The sequence below is a fragment of the Diadema antillarum genome, unplaced genomic scaffold, assembly GCF_040938485.1.
Source record: "Diadema antillarum isolate AM-2024a unplaced genomic scaffold, OU_Dant_1.0 scf00000163, whole genome shotgun sequence".
NCBI lineage: Eukaryota > Metazoa > Echinodermata > Echinoidea > Diadematoida > Diadematidae > Diadema > Diadema antillarum.
This window is the reverse complement of record NW_027271052.1, coordinates 1,354,082-1,381,992: the sequence shown is the minus strand read 5'-3', so window position 1 is coordinate 1,381,992 and position 27,911 is coordinate 1,354,082. Positions and strand designations below refer to the sequence as shown.

The 27,911-nt window shown below is 40.3% G+C and overlaps 1 pseudogene; it reads left to right on the top strand.

Moving 5' to 3' along the window:
* Positions 1 to 252: 252 nt before the first annotated feature.
* Positions 253 to 27,911, top strand: LOC139722351 (uncharacterized; annotated as a pseudogene).

Below are 27,911 nucleotides of genomic sequence, written 5' to 3'. Positions count from 1 at the left end.
TCGGGACAGTAGGCTTTATCGGAGGTTTACAAATACACTCCAATGATATTTTTTTTAAATTCTATTATCTCTAGGACTACCTCCGGTATCTTCGTTATGTCCTCTCAAGTGACCTCAGTGGTTATAAGTAGATTGATTGATGATTGATAAATCGATTGTATTTGTAAAATATATATTTACTGCTTGATTAAGGCCATTGCGTTTACGTCCGGAGTAAATTTAAAAATGGCCGCCAACGGAGGAAAACACTGCAACCGATCGTGACGCTTTAATGGATTGACTATTTTTCTTGTACTTTTGGTAAACTTCATCTAACAAACAATGAATCAAGTTACAGGTAAACTCGTGTTTCTGATAGATAGTAAATCGGCGTGCAAGGACGGAGAAATTTGTGAAAAAACATTGACCGCGATAAGGTTGGCTGTGTTGAAAACGTTGACCCATCTGTCGTCAGGCTACGGTAACACAGTTGTGCGTGAGAAATTAAAATGGGGATTCAAGATATTTGATTCAGCTAAGGAGTGCCAAATGTACCGGAAAAGAGCTGGTTGGCTCCAGCACACTCACAAGAATTTTGTGGAGTTTGAGAACCATCTTCGGGATGAAATATCTTGCCGTTGTGAGAAAATACGCCGAAAATTTCCGGTTGCTCGGAGAAGTGCGAATCAAGCGAGCGGCAGTTCACACGTCCGCCGGAGCTCCGGGTATGATCAAATTGGCGTCTCGGACAAAGCGATCAACGAGGATGAAGCTGATGATTCGAGTTCAGCGTATGCTCTGCGTTATGCGTTGCAAGATGTTATGAACGACTTTCAATGGGAAGAACCTGACATGTGTTCTCCAACGAAAAAGTCATCATCCCTAAAGTCTGCACGACCAAGGAAAAGAACAGATAACTTCAGATTGACCAACTCCAACAAACAGTCCTCCCATAATTCTGGTGCAATATCCAAGATTAGTGTGACAGATGGAAGGCAGAAGGAGAGGAGGAAAGAGAGGATGATATTTCTCGTAATGGAATGTCCAGCGACTGTATCCAAGATGGAGGACTTTGTCGGAGATGTGACAAAGTTACAGTCAGTTCAAGTTTTACGAGATACTCTGATCGCAAAGGATTTCTTGATGGACTTTTGTGCCCAAAAGAGCACTTCACTCTTTTGGCTGGATTCAAGCCTGGTAAGATGATATTGTGTAGCTAGAACTTAGAAGAAGATTCTTTGTGATGTCATTGTCTGTGCTCTACTGTTGGCATTATCATAATTATGTTATAGGATCCCATGATTGATGGGTCCCATCTTGATGTATCAACTTGAAGAACACAATGTTTCTCCAACATAGTTCTAGATGTAGATCTCCAGGGCCGCAGGGGCTGTGGAATGTTTTTCAGCAAGCGTTGGGGCTGTGGGACGGGGATGTGAAGGTCAAGAACCCCCTCTCCAAGGGTGAAATGCTTCAGTCCCCCCCCCCCCCCCCCCCTGGTTGAATCGATGAAGTAATACCCTCACAATTTGTCATTTTTCATGTAGGCCCTAGATTCTACTATTAAATTACTATGTTATATATGAAATTCAGGAAAATTGTTATTTTTAGCTAATTAATACAAGTAAATGCATGTTCCCATATCAGGACACACTGTATATCAGAGTTAACATTTCTTCTTTTTTATATTTGGTGGTTTTAAGACAAGTTTTATATTCATAGGGCCTACATGTTTGAAATATGAGATTTTTGTCATTTCTCTGTATGAAATGAATTAATACATTGTAAAGCATGACATCGTCAACTTGCTGATTTTAATATTCATAGGGACTGATCAAGAAATGTTTTCTGATAAAATGTGAGAATATCAAAATGTCATATCTTCCTTATTTCTTGTCAGATTTTGCCATTGTATCATTCTGTGGGAAATATTCTCTCTTTCTTTTGAAGTTTATCTTATTTTGGGGTGGATTTTCTCTTTGTCTGTGCCACTATGACGACTGTTGTATGTAACGTAATGGGTGAGAGATGTAAGTTTTCTAATGATAATGTACTTTGATCTGACCTACTGTGTGTTTTTTGTTTTTTGTTTTTTAATCAGGACTTTCAAGGCAATGCAAATAGGGAGCTTCTGGACCATGTGCTGAGTCAGGTGAATGGTCACCTGATCTCTGTCAGAGGGCTCTTGAGCAGTGATTACCATGTGACTTCCTGCTTACATTCTCTGGAAGCCACTCATCAGGTGAGTAGATAAATAGTTGGTACTCAGTATGTACTGTACATAATAATGTATGTTATTCTGTAATACAGGGTATTAAAAGAAACAACTTTCGGATCTACTCATAATGTGAAACTGAAAGGGATTTTCTTCTTTCTCATTTTCGTTTACACCAGGGTATAAAAACTTTTAGGTTGTTGCAAAACTGCATTTCTTTTATACAAATTTACACTAATATATCATACATAATTCTTTTTTCATTTTGTTAGACTGGTCTATTTGTTTGATGAAGTTGTCTATTCTTGTACAACTTAAATTTGTATTAGAATGAAAAAGAAATTAAATCTTGAATGTGCCTTTAAGAAAACCTCTAGTAGCAGCCAATATCTGCTTTCAATGTAAACAATACAGTCATTTTTTGCCTTTATCACTTGTTGAAATTGATTGGATCATGTTCGAATTCTATCAAACCAAACGTGACAGTTAGTAATGGCTAGGAAATGGTTTCTATATTCATGCTTTAAACTGCAGGCCCAAGAGAAAGAAAGACTGAAGAAGGACCAGAATCAAAGGAAATGTGAGGAGGATGAAAATGAAGAAGATGGTTTGCCTGCTGAGAAGATTCCAGTGCCAAGGAGTTTTTTCCCACTGTCAGCTATCATGCAATACCACTTTGATGCTTGCCAGGATGACATGAACAGCTCATCTTCATTCCCCTTTGCCTCATTTCAAGCAGGATTGTGCACTAGGAGAGGTTTGTTGATCTCTCTCTCTATTCCTCTGTTAGTCATTCATTCTTAGTGATCACATATCCCTCTTTCTTGCATAACAATGCCAGTCATCCCTAGTAAAAAAAAAAAATAAAAAAAATCTTTGTTTGTCACTGATAGTACGTATGTCCTCAAAATTTGAAAGGATTTTGTTACAAATAAATCATCAATATTTTTTTTTTTGTACAGAGTTCTCTAGTGGGAATACCCTTTATACATTTGACCCTTTTTTATTTACCTGAATTACATCAAATTGAATCATATTGAATGGAATCATGACTTGTTTAGCCTATGTGTAGCTGCCATGGGATCAGTGGGTAATAATAATAATTATAGTGGCTACTTGTATAGCGCACAGGTCCACTTTTCAGTGCTCATGGCGCTTCAAAATGAAAAGATATCATATATTTACATGCATATACATATTCAAACATTTCAACAAATAAAAGACACTGAGTACAGTGGGTACTTGTAAGCAAGCGTCCATGTGACTTGTGGCTGTGAGTTCCATCCAAGATTCCAAAGGACTTTTTGTTCAAATAGATATTGAGCAAATGTCATTCTTGTCATAAGTTCCAGAATGCTATTTACAATAGAATTAATGAAGTGATTTTTCCTTGAAGAGAACTCACCAACTCCTTAACCTGACAAGCAATGTCATTAATTATGTAGGCTGTTCATTGTGAAAATGTGTCTGACATGGTGCAACTTTTGTATTGTGCTATTTCTACAATGTTCATGTTGGTCCATATTGCACAACACAAATTAGCTTACATTGCTCAGTGATTAAAATTGTGATCATAGCACATACACAAACAAAAAGTGCTTGACCATATATAAAATGTTTATCAACCAATTTACAATGACTTGTTCTCTGTTTGCCTTGGGTGCAGGTTCAGTATGTACCATTCACTGCATGCTGAAAGTGATGTCAATGTTCTCTGGTGAAATGTAAGTATGTATGTTTGTTTGTTTGTTTTTTATTCTATACCATTGCCAGTGTAGGTGGTCACTGATTATGTACTCATATATTTCAATGAGCTTTCTATTATTTGTTTATGAAATCTGTAATGTAGTGGTACCAGTACATATAGTAGTGAAAGATTATAATGTCCAAGAATACACATAATATCTACAAGCTTTGATTTGTTTACAGGGATTACGTGAGACGCATTAAGATATCATTTGGTGGCTTCAATGAAAGAATAAGATTGTGGTTTCAAGCATCTGCAAGCAATCACTTTTATCTTGTGGTATAAGCCACATTGCCATATATACTGTAACCAAGAGCATCTACTGACTCCTAATGGTGTCAGTGTATACGGACATGAGTAGCTTTTCAGACAAGAAATTCCAAAGGGAGTAAAGATGGTGCATATTTTAGTATGTGGACATGAAAGAAACTGAGCAGCAGCTATATGGATAGGTGTAATGTGCATAAGGCAGTGCTTACATTTCTGAAAGCGAGCTTCAGACGAAAATTGTTATAGGAATTGGTATGCAGTTTCATTGCATTGATTTGTTTTGATTACTTCTTGACTCAGGGATTTTGCTCTGCCACGTTCACTCAGCAGTGTTAAAGCAGCAGTAGAATCAGACACACCTAGTGACCAGTCAACTAAGACTTCCCGGACGTTTGCCATCCATGGCATTGAGGAGCACTGGACAGGACCGAGGAGACGCTCGCAGCGATCCAACCCTGAAGTCTCCTCACACCAACCACCACTCTTTACCCTGGAGACGCGTAGCCAGTTAGAACCAACTCCACCATCATCAACTCAATCATCGGATGAAAGCACTGTGACAATCAGAGCAAAGATAGGCAGGGATCAAGTGACCCTGGATGCCTTTGAGACATCCAGGATATTCTCCTGTATTGGCTTTGAGTGTGCTGCAGCCAGTGGTCAGTGTAGCAACGATGTCCGGCTGTCTAGGTGGTTTATGGATGCCATGGTGATACTCAGCAAGCAGAAATCAGCACTGGTAGGTTGTAGTGATAATAATAGTTACATTCACACAAGAAGCTAATCATTAATGATAGGATCTTGCCCCCGAAACTGTGACGCGCGTTCACACAACACCTAATCTTAGCTGAACTTTTGAGCAAGAGTCCCGCTTGATGATTAGGACCACAGAACCAGAATAACATACACTGTACACACAGCACTAGCGATAAACTGGATCATGGTGCAGTGATATGATGCGTACAACACACTCTGGAAATTGACTCCAAAAGTTGACGGGGGAATAGAGTTCACAGAGATGTTGCGCTAACTTCAATGTTTGTTGATTATCGTATCCACATGATGTCCACACAAGTCGGGACCCCCTGCGATCTGTGGATAAACCATGTACTCTAAGAAAGTTTGTCGTTCAAATCGTATAATTTTTAAGATAGCTAACTTTTTCACGCGTCTACACGGCACTGAACTATGCATGAATCATCAAAGTTTAAAACATGCTCTACTTTAAGTCGAGGAACATCGAGAGAACATAACTAACTTTGATTTCTTCCATACCCTCAAGTGTCCCTAGTCATGCCCAAAGATGTATCACTTCTTATCACAAGTAGCCTTGACATTTGTGCCTTTCCTCTGTTGTACATGCTGTGAAAGTTCCAGAAAGGTAAATGTTTCAAGCTTATTTGAATATTTGTAAAGTTTTTGTAATTATCTATGAATACTAATGTGAACATGAATTGTGAATGGGAGTAGATCATCTAGACTGATGGATTGATTTTTATTCTGTCTTCCCTAGATTGTTGAGGTAGCATCTCCAATCTCAAGCCTTATTTCCATGGCGATCATGGAGCCATTGACACCTTCACTGGCCTCTATTCGTCTCCTTCACTCCAAGTCGGTTCTCTCTCTGGTGACAGTTCTAGCCTTCCAGCCACTATCCAGCAGTGGAACTCGAGCAAATGAGCATATAAAACAGAAGAAGAAATCTACTGACTGCCTGCGCCATTTTGTAGAATCTTCGGCACGGAAAATCTTGAAGGGACGAGGAACTAGGCACAAGGAAGGATGTACCACAGACACTGGAGGTATCTGACGTGATATATTCCATGGGTTTATTATTTGCTACCCAGGGATCGGGTAAACATAATCGCATGATAGTTAAACATTTTGTCATGTTGACTCGTAGGAGAATATCTTTTCTGTAAACAAATGGCACTTGATACAGAACATTTGAACAATTTTATTTTTAGTAGAATAAGTAAGATATATATACTTTTTTGCATTCCATGCAGAGCTGTAAAATACCAAGACTGACTGATAGTTTGCAATGCATACATCGATGTGAGTTAAGGTTGATAAAAGAACAAGCCTCTGGAGTGTGTGAAACAATAGCTGTGTCGTTCTCATGAGAGTGTTTTATGACAAGTTGAAATGTGTTCTCAGAGTACATTGACAATCATATGTTATGTAACAGAGGATGACTTGTGTTGAAAGTGTAAAGATTATAGAATTCTGAAATGAGGATGTCCGTCTTTTGTTATACCCCCGCCAAACGAAGTTTGAAGGGGGTATATAGGAATCAGCGGGCGGTCGGGCGGTCGGTCGGGCGGTCGGTCGGGCGGTCGGTCGGGCGGTCGGGCGGTCGGTCCGTTGCAAATCTTGCGTCGCGAACTACTTCCTCAGTTTTCAACCAATTCCCATAAAACTTGGCACAGATGTGTGCCTTGGGTTGTAGATGTGCAAGACGTATTTTTTGACAGTACCCAAAAGTACATTGCCATGGTAACGGCATACAGATGGGCAAAAATGGGTACAAATCTTGCGTCGCGAACTCCTCCCACAGTTTTTGATCAATTTTTATGAAATTAGGTACAGATGTTCATCTGAATATGTTAATGTGCAAGACACATATTTCCGCAGTGGCAAAAAGTGCGTTGCCATGGTAACGGCATGTTATTGGTAAAATATAGGGCAAAATGCTTCATGGCAAAACTGCTTCATCAGTGTTCTTCCAATTCTCATGGAATTCATATTGAATGTTTGTCTTAGGATATAGGTCAGCATGACACATTTCTTGACAGTGACAAAAAGTATGTTGCCATGGTAACAGCTCACATATTATGAGCCAAAATGATGGAAAATTTTGTGTTGCAAACTACTTCCTCAGTTTTTGCCCAATTTCCATGAAACTTGGTACAGATGTGTGCCTTTGGTTGTAGATGTGCAAGACGCATTTTTCGACAGTACCCCAAAGTACGTTGCCATGGTAACGGCATATTAATGGCAGAAGATCAAGGAAAGATCTTGCGGATTTAACTACTTCCTCAGTTTTTTGACCAAAGCTTATGAAATGTTGTTTTGACCGAAGCTTATGAAATGTTGTTTGGCGGGGGTATAACCAGTCGCTGTAGCGACATTTCTAGTTTCAGCTTAGTGCTGGTTCCAAACAAGATATCCTTGCACATGACTTCAAGCAGTAGGTTGGAATTGGGGTATGAGCATGATCACCAGCTTTCTTGTTTACTGATATTTGGGCTATATGAGGTTGTTAACATTATAGAACCAGTTTCCATGGCGATGAATGGCTATGCTAATGCATCACAGTTTGATACTCTATTCTACCCTCACAGTTTGACATATTACATCATGGAGTTTTAAACACCATCCCTCAATAGCTTTTCAAACCAGTCTGATGGGTCAGTCAATCTGCAGGTTTTTGCCATTTCTGTCATCATCTATGTCAATGTTCCTGCAGTGTCCATGATATCTGTCAAGCACATAGTGATATCAAATAGACTCTGTTATGCCATAATCAACCCTGTGTATTTAGGCCTTCAGGCAGATGTCTGCAATCTGTGGCTACATTGTGCATTCAAACCATATTAATTTCATGTTTTTGTCAGAGGTTGATAAGTTTTACATGCTGTGTGTGGATAAGTTCTTATCATTATTATTTTTTTTAAATGTCTGGAAAGCCAAACTTCACTTGGAATTATTTTCCTCATTTGCTGATAGTTATTAGTATCCCTGAGTATTGGTAATGTTGGTGTACTATTCTGTAATCTATTCACCTTGTATTATGTGTATTATATGTTCACTGCCAATATCACATGTTTGCATATTTTAATGTGTGTCTATTACTTTTTGTGTTGTCTGCAGTATCATCAGTATTTTTGGTTGATTGTTAATTTGCCTGTCTGTGTTGTCTAGAGTCACCAGTGCTTCCAACAAGTGACCCAGACGCAACAGAAGAGTTAGCTGTGGTAAAAGCGGGTCCCGTTAACCCATTTCACCCCGACTGGCTGGAACCATGGCACATCTCAGCTCCATCTAGAAACTCTTGTGATCGCTTTGTGGAGCAGCTGCTCAGGTAGTGTGTCAACGTTGCAGTGCCAGTCTCTTTCTGAGAAATGAATGATTATGAGATTTAAAAAAAAAAAAAATATTTGGTGTACTACTAAAAATGGATGGTGTATTTGCATGTGTATACATATTAAAGGTGCATGGTCCCGGTGTTTTGGCCACTTCCCCGAGTCCGAAGAAGTCCGATCCACTGTAGTCAGTTCGGCTCATGATTCGGCTGAGGGGGATGACAGCTTTAGCAAACTTCTTTTGTGATGTCATAATATGAAGCACATATGCACGCACCCTGGCATTACTACAGACTGTGCAATGCACAGAGAAGACAACAAAGGCAACGCTACTTAGCAACACCTACGCACTTTATTCTTGATGACAGCTCAACTTCGGTAATCTTCGTATCAATGCTAACGGTGATCGGCAGTATCATCAACAGCGCCCTCTATACTACCGGGACTATGCCCCTTTAACCCATTGAGGATGAGTCCCGAGTATACTCGGGCATGTGTCTATGGAAAATGCGTGTTGTAGCAAAATCAGAGTGTCCTCAATGGATGAATATTGCTTTTTTTATTTAAAGTAAGAAAGTTGTTATGATAACACTTTTCTTTCACAAAAATTGTACCCCAAAGGAAGAAAACTCTTATACTTTGTTTTACCCACAAAAAAATACACCCTGACCTAGAGTTAATGAGCTATATCTGTCATAAGGATGACGTTTTTGTCTGTGATACTTTGCTTCTCATTTTATCTACATGACTTGAATAACATGACAGGTACAGTTCACCTTTGGGAGTTCAGTTAGTTTGAAAATTTCCGAGTTATCACATTTAATAGATATGTGTAGGTCAGTTGTATCACAAAACATCCTACCATATAAAAATTTTGCAATAAAACCTGAAATATAGAGAGATATCACTGTGTTTCTCATTAAACCATAACTGTAGACAGTTTAGTCTAGAAACAATTTTATTATAACTATTGTTCACATTTTGCATATTTAGCAATATCAACATTGATTATACTGATGAACTTTTACACTTGTTGTTTCTAACTGTAACACACATTTTAGAACTATTTTGAAGCACTTAAGCTGGGTTTTTGTTTCATCTGCAAATAGTAAATAATGCCTTTAATATGCCTTCTTGTCATCCAGTATTCCAGATGACAGACCTTCACCAAGCCTGCAAGCCTCCCATCACGAGGAGTTCATGGAGCGTGTCAAGGGTTTTATAGCAGGCAAGAGTGGAGCAGAGGCCGGCAAGGATCCCCCTCCTAGGGCCCAGCCTGATGGGCAAGGGGCAGAGATGGCTGTCGAAGGTACGCTGTCACTGGGAGTATACAAATTGTAGATCATGAGAATTCTCTCTCACATTGTTTATGTTTACTGCACAAATTATATAATTACCAGAAAATCCTGGTAACATGCAGACTGATTAGATTCCAATCATATTTATTATCATTACATTATTCATCTTGGTTTGGACTCTACTTTTGGGTAATTTCCCTAATGCCTTGATTCAATATGTGTGCATTTATTAATCTCAGCATGTATGCATAATTTATGCATTCATTCATATATCTCCCTTTATCAATCATATTTCATAATATTTCACTACAGCTGTATCTCCAGATATGGTAAAGGATGACACAAAAATTTTGTACACTACGCCACCAGCTCCATATTATGACATGTCTACATGTGTAGTGCTAACAAGATTCAGCAGTTTTAATCTTTACCCCATTAAGACGAATCCCGAGTATAATGGGGCAGGTGTCTATGGGAAATGCATGTTGTAGCAAAATCAGTCCATCCTCAAAGGGCTAATGTAATGCAACCTTCAGTCTTCAAGAATCATGACCTGATTGTTCAAACTGTCGTACTCAATTTTTTCAAAAATTTTCCCGTCTAGATGTTTATTCTGAATGTGGTTTAGAAAGTTGCTTATGTGTAACTGTTCATGCTAAACTTGTTACAGAAGCAAGTTCCGTGAGGCGGAGTGGTCGCCTAAAACGGATAAAGAGCCTGCCCTCTTTTGTTGGAGCTCGGACAGCGCGTATCTTGGCCAACAGTCGTACTCTGCAGGCCACCAAGCCAAAGAGTCCAGTTAAGGAACAGAAAGTGACCGGTGCTACAAAGAGAAAGAATGATTCCATTACAGCTGATCTTCCAGGTGAGGAAAAAACTCACTTGCTGTCTTGTTTTATATTCTTCTAAAAACATTTAGCGGAAACGCTGTTTAAGGTTTGATGGTTATTGTCATGGTTTTTTAATGTGTAGCTCTCATTTTCAAAGAATTGTGGAGAGGTCTGATGTGGAAAGACTTGATGTTTCTTTAAACAACAATTCATCTTGTGAATTGATCAGTCCTAATACAAAGTTTTATCTGAAGGAGACATGTAATTGTTGTATATAGACAACTGCCAGACAGCTTTGGCATTCCAAATCTAAAAATGTGAAAAATATTTTATATTCATCACTCCTTGATCTGCTCATAGTGTTCTCATAGAAGAACCTTGATTTGTTACTAAGTCATGCATTACTGATAGTGTCTACCACTTTTTGCGTCTCAGATGGAAGCCCGTGAAGATATTGATTGAAGGATAAGATTGTTTACATTGATTTTTTTTTTATTCTGTATGATTGTATATATACACTCAGCAAAAAAAGAAAGTAAACACTTTTTCGAGATCATATTTTTCATAGAAGATTTTGGTGAAAATCAGTGTATTATATAGCATATTGAAGGTAATTTAATTGGCTATCAGGTTAATAGGGTAATACAGAATGAAACTTTACGCATGAGTGAACACATTCATTTTTGCCCGCCAAGGCACAGAAGTAAAAATTGCAAAATTTGATAAGTTGTCTTTCATTTGGCAATGCCCTTCAAGATAACAATGACAACAAAAAGCCAGTTTAACACAATGAGAGGCATGAATGAAATAGCAAAAACAAGCTTCTCTTTGTCTCTTTATAACTTCAAACAAAAAGAAAATTGGAAACTAAAGGGGGAAATAAGAATTTTCTGCCAGCTTAAACTTCAAACGACATAGGAAGTAATGGCATGAAGATGATTAAATAAACATAATTTCTTGATTTTACTCTTCTTATTTAGTGATTTAAGGATTCATGAGATAAATTTAGGAACCAAATATTATTTACAATTTTCCTAATTTGAAATTTGAAAACAAATTGAAATTTCTTCAATTTTTGTTAATATTGATTCTTCTCTTATTTCATTAGAATATGGGTTTGACCTAAGATTCTTCAATTTTCTCCCTTATTTTTGGTTTTATTGATATTTTGGGCTTCAAAGATATTGTAGAGATCAAAGGTTTAATTTTGCAACTTAATTCATGTATCTAATTGTGTTAAATTTGTATTTTGTTCTTATTGTAATATGGAAGAGCACTTGCGCATGAATAACAACTTGTTCAATTTTGCAATTTTTGCTTTTGTGCCTTGGAAGAGAAAAACAAAGATGTTCACTCATGCGTAAAGTTTCCCTTTTTATTGACCTACTAGGCTGATAGCCAATTAAATTACCTTCAATATGTGACCGTGCACCTCAAAACGAACATAAAGTCGCACATACTGATTTTGCGTGAGGACTGAAAATAAGTGAAATGGGTCAACCTAGCCGAACTTGACTTTTTCACATTTTCTGAGAGAGTGGGTCTTCTTTTACATTATGCTAAAATTTGGTATCATAAAATGGGCAGGAAAGTGTGTAATTTAGCAGTTTATCTCATACATTTTTGGTAGAATAGTGTGATCAGGTGGGGTCTTTAGAATCCCTTTTTCATTTCTGAAAAACCTTGTCCACACTCTTCACTTTCAGCTTTAATAACTTTTGAAAGGATAGTGCTACTGCTTTAAAAGTTGGCATTAATTATGGACAGAATGTGTTAATGAGGCATGCCTAATTTCAGTTTAATTTGATAATCCCTTCATTGTTGTTACTCTGGTGGTTTACTTCCTGTTTTTTGTCCCATTCATCGCACAACCAGCACGGTTTGGTAAAGATTAAGTGCTTGAATAGACACTAAACTTCAGAGCCTCTTTTCTCTATTCACACTTTTCCTGAGTTTGTGCTTTCTTTCCAATATTTAGATAGGTTAGGAGAGTCCATTTGATTTGAGTTATACATCATTTTAAAGCTTGAAGTCTGGTCTTTCAGAATATGGTATTAACTAAAAATTCATGTCTGGCGACTTTTTGTTTGTTTTGAGGTGCAGGGTCACATATGGTATATAATTCATTAACTTTTAGCCTAATGTTCTATGAGAAATACAATCTTGAAAAAGTGTTTTTTCTTTCTTTCTTTTTGTTGAGTGTATTTGTGCATATAGCCTCCAAAGCCTTTGTAGTGGGTTGAAAAGAATGAATATTTGGATTGTTCGTACTAATTTTTCTTTGCTTAGTCAGATTAATTTATGTGATGTTTTTTGTCCTTATTTGTGCCCTTTGCCTTACTTGCTATGTAATATGCATGTCTCATATGCTAAGATACTCTAAGAGATCATAGTAATACCTATCCTCTTAACATCTAATGTTAAACATATTATTGTACGTATCAAATGTCCAGTCAGCACTTGTAAATTAAATCTTGGTACAGATTTTACTGTCTTGGAGGATCTGACCACACACTTGAGACAGAGCTATGAGGACACTCTCTCCAAGGTATGGTTACTGTAAAACGAGGAATATTCGCGTGCATTTTAATTGCGCGAATTTCGCGAGAGCCAAGATTCGCAAAATTAATCTGCATGTGAAAGTTCTTGTCTACACTAAATACGCATTGAATGTTAGAGGCAACTTGCGAAAATTTCATGCCGCGAAAATATTTTGTTTTACAGTATCTCTGTTTTACACAGCAATATCCTATGTCAAACTCATAGGAGGAGAGAATGTAGTTGCCAGTCATGGAAGACAGGGTTTTAAAATGATTATAAATTTGAGGAAAATCATAGAAAACTAAGCATAGAGGAGGAGTTGGTATGTATGTATTGAATGATATTGAGTGTAAGAGACGTGTTGATTCCTTTGAAGCCGTCTCTACTACACATGCTTGCACATCATCCCTGGAGTGCAGATATGATTCAAGTCTTCAAGATATTACAGGATGTAGAAGATTTTGATCCAGCTGTTCTCTTTGTTAGTAATCAAGTTACATGCGATCATAAGTTGAAGCTATGTAAAGGGAATATGTTGTACTAGTAAGAGGTTACACTCAGCCAGAGATTGATGAATTCCGTGAACAGTCTTTCTACTGGTCCAGTAGAAGTGGTACTGTTGAGGAATCATCACTTGATGCCTTCAAATCTAATCTCAATGACTGTTGGAAACAGTAGAAAAATCAATTTAATCCAGGCAGCCTAAACTTACCACCCTATAGATACATCATATGTGACCCGCTACAACAAAAAGGTCCTAAAGTCACGCACGGTCGAAGCCGTGAAAATCAAGTTTGAAGTCAGAGCATTAAAATTGGTCAAAACTTACGATTTTCTGATTTTGATATATTATTGGAGTCTAACATGTCTTCTATCATCTGTCGAAATTTTGAAGCAAAATGACCAAAGGAAAGATAAAAAAATAGCGTTTTTCTGAGCCATGTTTTTTGGCGTTTCAACGAAGCAGAAACTGGTTCGAAAATTTGGATTGAGCGCCACAGATAGACTCCGCCCCTAACAACGACCAGAGTGATCTCATTGGTCAGTTTGCTGCTTGCTGCTAACCGAAGTGTGAAGCTCGCACACTGCCCAGTCGACTGGTGCGTGCGGGCGGGGTGCGCTATGCTCAGCCGCTTCTCACATCCTGGTCACTGATTGGTTGGTGAGGAGACCGCCGACGCTGATGTGCTTGAATGAACTCTTCGGGGGTTGCTAGGGCTTACCTTCTATTGTCCAGAGGTGAAAACTGACTAGCGTGTCCCTTGATCGCGATTGCGTCGAAAGGAAGACTTTTAGGGCGCTTTTCTCGAAACAGTGATTTTCCAGACGTCTCGACATGCTCTCTTTTAAACATCGATATCTCCGCAGCCGATTATTTTTATAAAATGTGTTGTATATCAATTTAAAGCAGAAAGATTAGGGGATAATATCATGCAATTTTCAAATAATCGACCTCGCCCGACTTTAGGATCATTTTGTTGTAGCGGGTCACATATAAACTTTCTAGGCTGAGAATTAGGCCTTTCAAATGGTCCTGTACAGGTCTTTGACCTACTGGGTGTCATCAAAGTTAATTCAGGTTATCACACACACACACACACACGCACAAACAAAATAACTTTTTGAGCTAACTTGAAGTTAATTTCTCGAAAAGCTGATATCTATAACAAAGGCAGTTCATATGTAGTTTATGAGCTTGTTTTGCAGAATTATCTGTAAGTGCAGTTTAGCATCAGTGCTGAATTATAGTGAGGTAATGTATATAAGGCCAAGTTTTTGTAGACTTTTCCAGCTTAATATTTTTAACACCTATCTAGATTCAATTGTTTGGATTAAAAACTGATTGTGAATGAGCCTTTCTGCTTTCTTCATCTTGATGTTCGTAGAACTCATGTTCTCTAGCCTTCACTCAATCCACTGTTGCACTAGTTTTGCATTTCTTCAAATCATCGAAGGAGAGTTGCAGTCATGATGACAGTATGGTGAGTTGGTTTCATGTCGCCACCTTAATCCTAAGAATGCATGTTCTTTATCCTTATCCATTTTCTTTTTTAACTGGTTGGCTTGTAAAAAGATTCGTCGTTATATCAGCAGCTGCATTTTCTTTACAATTCAATATCATGAGACTGAAAATTATAGTTAGTTTGTGTGTACTTAAAAAAATGCATGTCTCAGTAAATCAAATGTAGTACAAGTGACACTTCTTGTGTAGTAATGATTTGTATGTACTGAAAAGATCAACTGGTTTTATATAAACGTGGATTATTAGACCCTATTGCACTCCAAACTGCTCAACTTCTGTTATAGCCTTTTGTTCCCTTATGGGTCCCATTTCATTAAAAAAGTTGCTATGATGGCAACTCTTGCTGGAATGGCAAGTGTCATGGTAGTGACATGAATCCAGCTTCCTATTAAAGTGGCTGTTGCTACAAGAAGTTGCTATTCTAGCAAGAGTTGCTATCCTAACATCTTGTATAAAATTGGACCGTGATGATGAATATTTTCAGCAGAATCAAGAGTTCAGTCCACTTCCTAGGTGCTGGATGTGTTCTGCTTTTTTAATGCTCAATGTTGTAATTTGGCAGGCTAAGATGAAAGAACTCATCTCAGATAACATCCTCATCAGCAACAAGCAGCTTCGTGAGCGCTATGTCCAAAAGGGTGATGACCCTGAGGTTAGACAGGTCAGAGTTCGAGAGGTCGAAATGCAGACACTGCTCCGATTGGAAGCGGAATCCATGTCACCTGTTGATGTGGCTGCAGCCAGGGTGGAGTCCAGGAGGAGGAGAGAAGAGACCGGTGGAGGAGATGAGGAGGAGGAGGAGGAGGACAGTGAGAGTGATCTTCCAGAGCCTCTAATGGGCACAGTTGATGAGGTGGGTCAATTTTTTGCTCCCTGAGTGACCAGTCTGTCATGTCATGGGGTCAACCTGTTTCTTGTCCAAGCATCTTCTGACTCCAATTAATGTGCATTGCTCTCCACAGAAAAATGTTAGCATCCATGTTCTGAATATGTATACAATTGTTAAAGGGATTGTATATTTTTGGTTGAGACCTATCTTCAGATTTCTAACATTTTTGGGTGAGATGATGAGAAACCTCTTATGAAATGTGAAAGAGCATGTAATTCCAAGAGGAATTCAACGTTTATTTGATCAGGTCTGAGAAGCTCAAAACAGTGCAATCCTAATAAAAGGTGGGACCCACCTTTTATTACGATTGCTTTGTTTTCCTTCTTTTTTTTTTTGATGTCTCAGTCATTTCAAAACAGATTTTCATCGAATAAACATTGAATTCCTCTTAGAATAGTGTGCTCTGTATCATTTCATAAGTTGATCCTTGGTATCTCATTAAAAGTTAAAAGCCCAATCATCATCTTCACCAATGCTATGCCATCCCTTTAATGAATATTACAAATATATTTGTTTTTGGTATTATTTTGCCTTATTCATGAGAGTTAGTCATGCCTATCTGTTTGTCTTTTTTTAATCATCCATGTACAGATTGTTTTAATGTTGAGCACAGTACCACTCCTTGCATCAGGAGACAAGTTATCCACCTTTTTGAGTGACATTCTACTAGCAAAGTGAGTAAAAGAGTGTATAAAACGATGTTTCTATTTCATTGACCCTGTTATTGAATAGTCAGTTACATCAGTTGCCTAATGGGAAGCACAGCTGAGTTCTCGACTAATGATTATTACACTTTAAACATTTTGTGGATCTCTTCAAAAGATATCATGCAAGTTACAAACGCAGACAGAGCATCTGGCTCGCTGACTCTTAAAATGCAAGTTGGCTTTTGTAGAAGGCGGCTGTACCAAATGGGTGAAGGTTTCATTCTTTGCATGCAGTAATGAGAATTACATGTACCTTAAAGGGGACCTCCAGATGATTTTCATACTTTTACATTTAAACAACTGTAAATTGGTTATACTGGATACAGAGTTTCAAAATTTATAGTGATTGGAATGAGGAATAAGAGTGTTTACAAAGTTTATAAGAAACCAAAATGAACAAGGCTTATAACATGAAGCTTCACACAAAAATGCATGATTGGGGCTCAAGGAAGCAGAACAAAAGAAGAAAGCATGCATAAATTCTACACAGGTGAACTTGTTAAGCCAGCAATATTGTAATGGAATTACATTGCTACACATCTGTAATACATGCATGTGAGCCTCCTATATCATCATCTTATTTCAATGTAATTTGTTTTGGGGTTCTTCAGAGTATTGGTTTCTCTGGTCAAGGATCACAATAAGTTCCACAAATCTGTACATTGAGCTGTCAATTTGTTTTCTACTTGATGTGAAATTAAGGAAGTTGTGTGGACTTCCCCTTTAAAGTCTCAATGATGACTGTTTCTTTTGTGACAGTTACATGGAAACAATCCCTCATGTTCTACGAGCCATCTATGATGGGTTGATGAAGCCGATTCCTGCCCTTCTGATGTCTCCAGGCAGTGATACCACCAACCTTCAGTCTATCCTCCAGCCACTCTCCTACAGGTCTGTCAGCTCTGGAGGTTCTCTCAACGCTGTGGGCTCCAATTCAAACAGGCGAGATAGAGCTTGATATGATGCTGAGTTATCTCTGTTTAGTTCAGAATGTCATCTTGAATTGGTTCTTGAGGTACCTTGCAGAGTATGTAATCCATTTTATTTTTACTTTTTTTGTTCGACAAGGATAACGAGAACACCTGTCATGATTATCAAAGGGATGTGCATGTTCCCAGCAGATATACATTGAAAACCCTTCCCCTCCCCCCCCCCCAAAAAAAGGGAAATGAGGACAACATTTTTCCATATTTATTTATTTAGTCATTTATCCATTGTTTAGTCATTTATCCATATACATTAAAAAACCCTTCCCCTCCCCTCCCCCCCCCCCCCCCCAAAAAAAAGGGGGAAATGAGGACAACATTTTTCCATTTTTAGCTCACCTGAGCCAAAGGCTCAAGTGAGCTATTGCGATCGCCCTTCGTCCGGCGTCCGTCGTGCGTCGTGCGTCGTGCGTCGTCCGTCGTCCGTCGTCCGTCGTCCGTCGTGCGTCGTCCGTCGTGCGTCGTCCGTCGTGCGTCGTGCGTAAACTTTTTACATTTTCATCTTCTTCTTGAAAACCCCAAGACCGATTTTCATCAAACTTGGCAGGTAGCATCCCTAGGGGGTTAGGAACTCAATTTGTTAAAATGGGCACCATGCCCCACCCAGGGGGCCCCCAGGGGGGCCCAAACCCCCCCAAATTAAGGAATCTGTAAAAATCTTCTTCTCTAGAACCAGAAGTGATAGAGCTAAGTTAATAATATGAGTTAGTACATTGATGACTGTAGTTTCAAGTTTGTTCATGGCAGAGTCAGGGGTGCCCCCCTTGGGACCCAGGGGAGGGGGGTGGGGAAGGGTTCTAATGGGGCCTAAATTGTACATTTTCATCTTCTTCTTGAGAACTCCATGACCCATTTTCACCAAACTTGGCAAGTAGCATCCCTAGGGGGTTAGGAACTCCATTTGTTAAAATGGGCACCATGACCCACCCAGGGGGCCCCCAGGGGGCCCAAACCCCCCAAAATTAAGGAATCCGCAAAAATCTTCTTCTCTAGAACCAGAAGTGATAGAGCTAGGTTAATACTATGAGTTAGCACATTGATGACTGTAGTTTCAAGTTTGTTCATGGCAGAATCAGGGGTGCCCCCCTTTGGACCCAGGGGGGGGGGGGGGGGGGGGGTGAGGAGGGGTCCTAATGGGGCCTAAATTGTACATTTTTATCTTCTTCTTGAGAACCCCAAGACCGATTTTCATCAAACTTGGCAGGTAGCATCCCTAGGGGGTTAGGAACTCAATTTGTTAAAATGGGCACCATGCCCCACCCAGGGGGCCCCCAGGGGGGCCCAAACCCCCAAAAATTAAGGAATCTGTAAAAATCTTCTTCTCTAGAACCAGAAGTGATAGAGCTAAGTTAATAATATGAGTTAGTACATTGATGACTGTAGTTTCAAGTTTGTTCATGGCAGAATCAGGGGTGCCCCCCTTGGGACCCAGGGGAGGGGGGTGGGGAAGGGTTCTAATGGGGCCTAAATTGTACATTTTCATCTTCTTCTTGAGAACTCCATGACCCATTTTCACCAAACTTGGCAGGTAGCATCCCTAGGGGGTTAGGAACTCCATTTGTTAAAATGGGCACCATGACCCACCCAGGGGGCCCCCAGGGGGCCCAAACCCCCCAAAATTAAGGAATCCGCAAAAATCTTCTTCTCTAGAACCAGAAGTGATAGAGCTAGGTTAATACTATGAGTTAGCACATTGATGACTGTAGTTTCAAGTTTGTTCATGGCAGAATCAGGGGTGCCCCCCTTTGGACCCAGGGGGGGGGGGGGGGGGGGGGGGTGGGGGTGAGGAGGGGTCCTAATGGGGCCTAAATTGTACATTTTTATCTTCTTCTTGAGAACCCCATGACCCATTTTCACCAAACTTGGCAGGTAGCATCCCTAGGGGGTTAGGATCTCAATTTGTTAAAATGGGCACCATGCCCCACCCAGGGGGCCCCCAGGGGGCCCAAACCCCCCAAATGAAGGAATCTTTAAAAATCTTCTCTAGAATCAGAAGTTATAGAGCTGAGATAATACTATGAGTGAGTACAGTAATGACTGTAGTTTCAAGTTTGTTCATAGGAGATCCAGGGGTGCCCCTCTTGGGGGTGGGGGGGGGGGGTGGTTGGAAGGGTCCAAATGGAGGCCTGAATTGTACATTTTCATCTTCTTCCTGAAAACCTCATGATGGATTTTTGTCAAACTTGGCAGGTAGCATCCCTAGGTGGTCAGGATCTCAATTTATCAAACTGGGCACCATGCCCCACCCAGAGGGCCCCAGGGGGCCCCAATTCCCCCAAATTAAGGAATCTTGAAAAAATTGGGCCCTTATTGTACATTTTCATCTTCCACTTGAGAATGCCTCGTCAAATTTTGGTAGAGCTGTGAATAATTTAGATTAGTGACTGCGTGAAAGGTGAACTTGCGATACTCAGGTGAGCGCTAGACCCGCGGGTCTCTTGTTATTTATTTAGTCATTTATCCTTGTTTTTCTCTCTTTTTTTATTTTTTATTTTTTGAGGTATGGAATTTGAATAGGTACAAAAAATACGATGAGTAAATCTGTTCTGTTCTTTACTAAATCAAGTAGAGATGTGATATAAGTCCACAGTCATGAGGTTGATATTCTAATTTTGCCTGAATATGTTCATGTAGATCCAGAGCTCTTGTTCGTCATCCGAGTCTGGCTGATGCAGGGCCCAAGAGAATCATCGGAGTTCCTACCAGGCATCTGCAGAATGAAAAGAAGAAAGTAAGTGGTGCAAGTGTAGGGTGGTATGACATGAGACTGTGTGTGGCTCTTATGATTGTATTCACACTGTGGCTTGCATGCACACAGCGGTTTGCAATCACACTGTGGCTAGTATATACACTGTGGCTTTTATTTGCACTATGGCTTATATTCACACTGTGGCTAGTATCTACACTGTAGCTTGTAATAACTTTGTGGCTTGCATTCAGTAGTTTCACACTGGCTGGTATCAACACCACTTTACATTCACACTATGGCTGATAGTGATGTCAGTTTGCATTCACACTATGGCTTGTATTGACATGGTGGCTTGTATTCATACTGTGGCTTATATTGACACCAGTTTACACTCATACTGGTCGTTATCTGAACCGTGAACAACACAAGCATATTCTCACTTGCTCTCTATTTGCCTTATGAGACAGCATTGCTTTACATCAGTGGGCTTCTAGATTTTACCTTGAGTGCAGGTAATTCATGTGGAGTGCAAAAAGTCATGATACTGTAAATGCAGAACATTTTTCATGGTACATTAATTTGCACATATTTAGCGCTACTTTCTGGCAAGCGCAAATTTTAAATCCGTGAAGATATCTTCACAGTTTTCTGTGCACATCTTGAAAGGGCTGACAATTGCGTAGCAGGAAATCAACCCACAAATATGTTTTTTGGCTGCTCAGTGCAAAATTTAATCGCGCAGAAATATTGACGTTTATAGTACTCCATGTTCTTGATGAGATTGAACCGTCCTAACTCATAAAGTCCTCTGCTTTCTATGTCATGGTGGTACAATTGCTTATTACATGAAATGTATATGCTCTGCTTGAACTTCTGGCTTGAAGTGCCATCAGGCAGCAATTATTGTATTTGCCACATATGAAGACCAGGCCATACACATGTACTATGTAACATGTGTATAGTGACTACGAAGGAGTAGGTTGTATACACAGTTTTACATCATCCACAGTCCCAACAATAAATCCTTTGTGCAAAGCAAAGCGTGATGTTCCTTGTGGCCAGGGTCCAGGGCCCGCCCAAGTGTCCTGCGAGCTTTAGGGTTGTAGACGCTCTATAGTGCTATCTAAGACTTATTTCTGGGCCCTGTTTTATTAAGAGTTAAATTGATTATATAGTTGATTTCAACTGTAAGTCTATAGCAGCCTGTGTGGTAAAGAAATTCAAAATCGATTTTATCTTTCGATAAAATGGGGCCCTGAACATTCATGAGGAAAGTAAAGTTGGTAGGGAGGAAGCTAAATTTTGAGTGAGAGACAATACATTGTACATTGTACGTGAGAAAACACACAGCTAGAGTGGAACCAATTTAATCTCTAGTGGGAGAGAGCGGGAGATTTTGAGAAAGTGATCTAGAAGTGGGAGATCTCCCGCTGAAAGCGGGAGAGTTGGAGTCTCTGAAAGTCCCCCCAAGACAAAATATTACGATTACTGTACTAACTATGATAGAAGTCTATATCTGATTCTGAATCACAGACATCATAACCTTTGATTTATATAGCAGACGGGTGTCGTGGAGAAGCAGAAGCCGAAGAAGGATCAGGACAATGAGGCCAAAATGGTACGTCGCAACCTCTTCACAGAGGAGAGTACGGAAAATACCAAACTCAGCAGGAGGAAATCTGTTGCTGTCATGGAAAGTCAAGCTCTCCGGTAAGTGGGCTCATCAGTTCAACTTAAGTTAGTGATTATTTCATACATATTGAGCAAACACTGAAATAAAGCTACATGTATTCCCTATTGTGAGGGCGGAAATAACATTGATGCAGGGATTCAACCTTGGTGGTGGCCTGGGGCCACAGCAATTTATGTCGGGTCACCAAATTTTCAGAAAGGCTATCTTCTGATGGCTCGATCAGGCAGCTGAAATTCAAAATTAATTTTCATGTTTCCTTTTATTTCGGGGACACTGCATCTCTTTTTCAAATCACCAAAATTTAAAATTCAAAGATTTTAGTGGCCCCAGCAGGTCGCTGGAGAAAAAAAGCTAGTGTCAAGCCCTGCAATGTACCAAGTGTCTGTTTCACTTATAATATTAATGTTTCTTTGCGTGACAGAAGGAGCCCAAGGAAGGCCATGCGGTCCACTAAGCCTGTTCTGAAGACTCGTGTTGTCAAGGAGACTCCAGGCAAGAAACAAGTGCTGAAAGCAATGCTCAACAAGTTAGAGAGAGCAAGGTGAGATGAAGGGTTATTCTTACTACTGTAGAAAATATTTTCTGCTCTTAAAATTGAATTGCTGTCGAACAGTATTGTGGAAACAGTGAAGTTTTTCTAACTGTAATGAAGATTCTGATTTAGCGAACTAGCCGGATGCTTATACTGATAGGAACTAATCGGACTACATGTAACTGTGCATTATGATGGGGACCAGAAAGAATTAATATTTACAATTTTGACAAATTAAGCTCCCCCTTAAATTAAGAAAATTGACTTCTTAATGTGAAAATCTTGTTTCTACAGTGAGATGCTAAGTTGCATTATTATACAAATGATGCACAGGATAGAGTGTGTTAGTGTAGGCGTGGTGCACTCGAGGGTATTTACAATTGTGAAACATGCACGAGGCGAAGCCGAGTGCATGTTGCACTAGATTGTAAATACCCGAGAGTGAGCTACGCCTCCACTAACGCCATGAAATAATCCTGTGCATCATTTGTTTTATAAAATGGGTCGAAAATTCGAAAACTAACATCATTTTTCAGCGTTTTTCATGTACCTTTGTGGGTCAAGACGTCCGAAGATGTTCGTCCCAAACATTTACGCACGTCGCACTCGCGGAAGTCCCGCACATACAGTATAAGTATAATGGGGGGTTGGGTTTCCGGACACTTAAGTTCCCGCATGAAAACTTACTTATTTTACATAGAATATGCACCCTTTACCTTAAAGACTTGATATAGACTCCTCATATAGGCCTACTAGACAACATACTCTGAAAACGGCGTGAGAATTAACCTGCTAAATCGTTGGATTTGCTCTTCAAAGTGACTCCATGTACGCGTCCGGTCCCATAACGCTTGGTCTACTGTACTGTACAAAGTGTACGTATAGTAGAGTATACGAAAACTTACTTATTTTACATAGAATATGCACCCTTTACCTTAAAGACTTGATATAGACTCCTCATATAGGCCTACTAGACAACATACTCTGAAAACGGCGTGAGAATTAACCTGCTAAATCGTTGGATTTGCTCTTCAAAGTGACTCCATGTACGCGTCCGGTCCCATAACGCTTGGTCTACTGTACTGTACAAAGTGTACGTATAGTAGAGTATACGTACGTACGCCACACATGTTATGCACAAGGCCTAAGGGAAGACAGGCGGCCGGCCGGCAGCCCGAACTAGAAGTTGTTTACAGGATTGACAGCGCGTATGCATGCAATTCATCAAAGGAGCCGCCGCGCGCACAGACGATCGGTAATCTACCATAGGATTACAGGCAGTGCAATTGTACTGAAGTAAAGGAAGGAGGTGTGTCTCATTTCAGCGCTTCCTATTGGCTACATTCTTGAACCCATTTTATAAATGCTTACATTGCACTCCTTTTTGTGGATCCCATCAAACCAGTTCACATGCTAGCTTTGAGCAACAAATATCACTTGTTGGTCCCCTCCGACCAAGACACTAGTACAAATTTCAAATTTATTTCTTTTCTTCTTCTTTTTTTTTTTTTTTTTTTGGGGGGGGGGGGGGGTTGTCTCAATGCTTGGATTGTGTGAATGTACTTCCCACATGTGCCATCATCAGAATTCATATATCTACAGTGTGTTTGCCTTGACTGTACTTTTCCAGGAAACACACCAACAAGGACAAGGTGCCACCTGGAGGAGACTTGCTTGTTATTGAGGAATCCCCTGAAAAGCCTGTCAGAGCTCTTCATCCAGACCCCAGGAGAAGTCCCCGCATCCGCACACTGCAGCGTAGGCCATCCTTCTACTCCAAGAAGCAAGAGATTCACCATGCCAAACTGCTGGCAGCAAGAATTGCAGGCACATATAGTCAGGTAGCGCAACCCAAAGAGCAACCTCGACTGCCTGTAGGCAAAGATTCTGAGAACAATAAGGAGATCTCACCTGCCTCTTTCCTCCTCAGCAAGATAATGAGTCCAGTTGTCAAAGAAGGTAGCCTTTTAGAAGATTCCCCTAGTAGGAACACAAGATCAAAGGTGACAGGAACTCCAGAGGGACTTAAAGCTGAGAGTTCAGTAGTGCCTGCGAGGGAATCAAAGACTACCCCACGTGCCAAGGCTAGGAGACGCCTAACTGATGTGTTGATGGAAGATGCAATCCTGAAACCTCCTGCAGTGAACAGTGGCATGACTACCAGCCAGTCCCCTTTCAAATCCCCTGCTAAGTCACCAGGCATGTCCAGAAATATTGTCTGTAGACACTCACCACGGCTGAAAAAGAAAAGTGAACACTCCCCACAAGTCACAGAAAATCTCAGAGTTATTGGATCATCAATGTCTGAGCACAGGAATGAATCTGATCCAGACACTCAAGGAGTAAAAAGACCTCAGAGGCAGAGCCCTGGAAAAGTGTGTAGAACTAGTGTTGTCATTGTTGAACAAAGTAAGAGCTGTGGAAAAGAAGAGCCAAGCAACCTGGATGTTGTGAGAAATGAAATAGAATCAGAGGAAAATGCAGTGAATATCACCTCAGTCAGTGAGCATTTTCCAGAGGAGTGCAGCCACAATAAATCAATTGCTGAAGAAGGAAATGAGGCGTATGAATCCATTGGAAAATCTGGCGGTCAGGACACTGGCACACTATGCAAAGTAGAGGAAGTAGCAATGAGCTCACCAAGAACTACAATTAAGCAAGAAGATGTACCATGTGATGACAGTACAGGGCAACAACTGCAAGGGCAAACAAGCACTGCATCAATTCCTTCAGGGGAACCCATGCATCCCGAGGAGTCCCTGGCATGGATAGACAAGATTGACATGGAGACTCCAGATGATGTACAAAGTGATGACAAAGAAGATGTGTTTGGAAGAAAGCGTAAGAGGGTGACCCCTGAGAAGGTAGACATTAGCACGCCAAGAAGCAAGTCATCATGTTTTACAAAGGATGCTTCATTTCCCATTTCTGTGCCTGCATCAAAGTGCACAACACCAGAATCCATTAACAGCTGGCCCCGGAAAAAAGCCTCGATACAATTCGCCATCTCCATGCTCCAGCAAGATGCAGCATCCTCAAAACATATCCCTATAGAACAGACTGACCAGGTCATGGCTAGATGGACATCACCCAGAACAAAGCGACAGACACTGCAGTCCTCTACCAAAAAGTGTCCAGCAACAGGGTCTGGTAGAAAACGAAAGAGACAATCCCCAGGGGTTACATCGAGTGAAAAGAAACGACGTGGAGGGGGCACAACCCCTAAGAGATCACCTAGAGCAAGGGGCAGTCTACTAAGCATACTGACTGCCAAAGCCAGTCTGGAGGAAAGATGCATATCACCCATTTTTGGAAAACCATCGTCAAATATATCAAATGTTACAGAGTTACTGCATCCAACAGAAAGTAGCAAGATGGAGCTCACTCATTTTATGAAGAAGCAGTTACCAACTGCCAGAGGAAAATCCCCCCAAGCAAAAGGAAACAGCAGCAGCATGAACAGTGAGGGATCGCTAGACGAATTGGATAGAAGCTTCTCCCAGTATTTGGCAAACATAGCATTTCATACCTGGGTGAATCTTCTCAAAGCAACTCTAGTGAATCCAGTGTTGCTGGAGAACTTGCCGGGAGGGTTGCCATGACAATAACTGACCAGGGACTGGACTGTGATACAGAATCAGATCCTGAGGTGGACTTTCCAAGTTGAAGTCACACTCCAGTACAGGTTCTGATGGTCAGCTCTCAGACTGGGATGCTGTCATGATGTTCAGCAGTGATGGCCAAATGGTTGCTGACATGACAAGGGAGGAGAGAAAACCATCCCAGAGATCCAGGGACATGTCAAAGGATGTTTCATCAGGCTCTAGGAGCTTACAGAGATCTAATTCAGTCAAAGCTTCATCCATTCAACCAAAGGACCATGATAACCAAACCATGTCCAGGGAGTCAACAGAGAGCAAAGATGTGCAACAGAAACAGAGCCAGAGGGAAAACAAGGGAGATGGTGATGCTGTCAGTCCAAGAAGGGTGTTGAGGAAAAAGAGGTCTTCAGAGAAATATCGTCAAGAGGATTTGAAAGGTGATGGTGGAGACAATGTGAATGAAAATAAAGAAGCTGCTGAGGCACAATTTATGTCTGTGGTGGTTCAGCCATCTGCCAAAGATGCAAAGGCTGATAACATTGGAGATGAAGAGAACAAGAGACCCAAGAACATCTCCAAGCAGAAGAAGAAGGTTACAATCTCTAGCCGATTGCCACAGTCTCTTGAACGCAAGTCTACTCCTTCCAGACTCTCAGTGAGCCTGAAACGGTCCAGCACTGGCAAGGACTGGACAGTAACTGATTCACCTGAGCCTGCAACACTACATGGCACTGTTTCTAGAGATTTCTCATCACTGGTAAATGTGCCATTTTGTTATTTTTTCTTTTAAGATATCATCAGTTTAGGCCCTAATCAGATTTAAATGCAGGTAGCACAGTATATGGAATTGGAGCTTGAAGTGTAGTTTTCATCCCTAGTTTCATGGAATACAGTGTATTCTTTTTCTTTTTCATTTTGTGTACATTTGGTGTCAATTGGCCATTGGCAATCAGTAGATTAATGCATTTAATAGGTGTTTCAAGTGGCAATTATTCTTCCGTAATTCAAAGTTTTATGCGGAGTCTGTATAAGCACTTTGTTTCAAAAGGAAAGATGTCCTCTCGAAATACACGGCAGTGGTTGATGTGAATCAACGAAAACAGTCATTCTGCCAAGATGGTAATGCAAGGCTTAGCATTGTTCAGATGTTGAGCTTGTTTCATACATCAGTACCCCATGTATTACTTATTTTGTTTTACCCATTTTGAGATGATCTGAAGTTATGAGCATGTTTGCCTTGAATGTTTTGAATGGGCAAGAGCATACATAATTTGATGCACTAGATCAATGCTGCTTGAAATGAAGTCATCATAATATTTTATGTAATTGATGAAATATCTAGTCGTTCAAGCCTGAGAATACACAGTGAATTAAATCTTACTTAATAAAAAAGAGAGAAATATTATTTTAGTGTGTGCTGATTCTTACGAAAGTTAATGTTATTGTTAGCCTAATAAATATGCCTAATGATAAATGTAATGTTGTTAATTTGCTGTTTAAGTACATGTAGTAGTCATGTGTATTAAAACTTACAATTTGTGGTGTGTTATCCCTTTACTACTAGGAATCCAGTCTATCCTCGGCAGATGATGACGTCTTTGAGGAGGGGTCATCATCATACACCTCCCCTGTGGGTGTGGCCTCAACCCCACCCACACAGTCCGGAAAGCCCAACTTTGTAACCACACCCCTGTCTGCCTCAGGGCTCTACAGCCTCATGAACTCACCAATAGTGGACTCTGCCAGGCGCAAATCGGCGCCTGGCTCACTGAAGACGAGCCGGAGCAGCAGGACTTCAAGGAGAAACCTTCCGCTGCAGTAG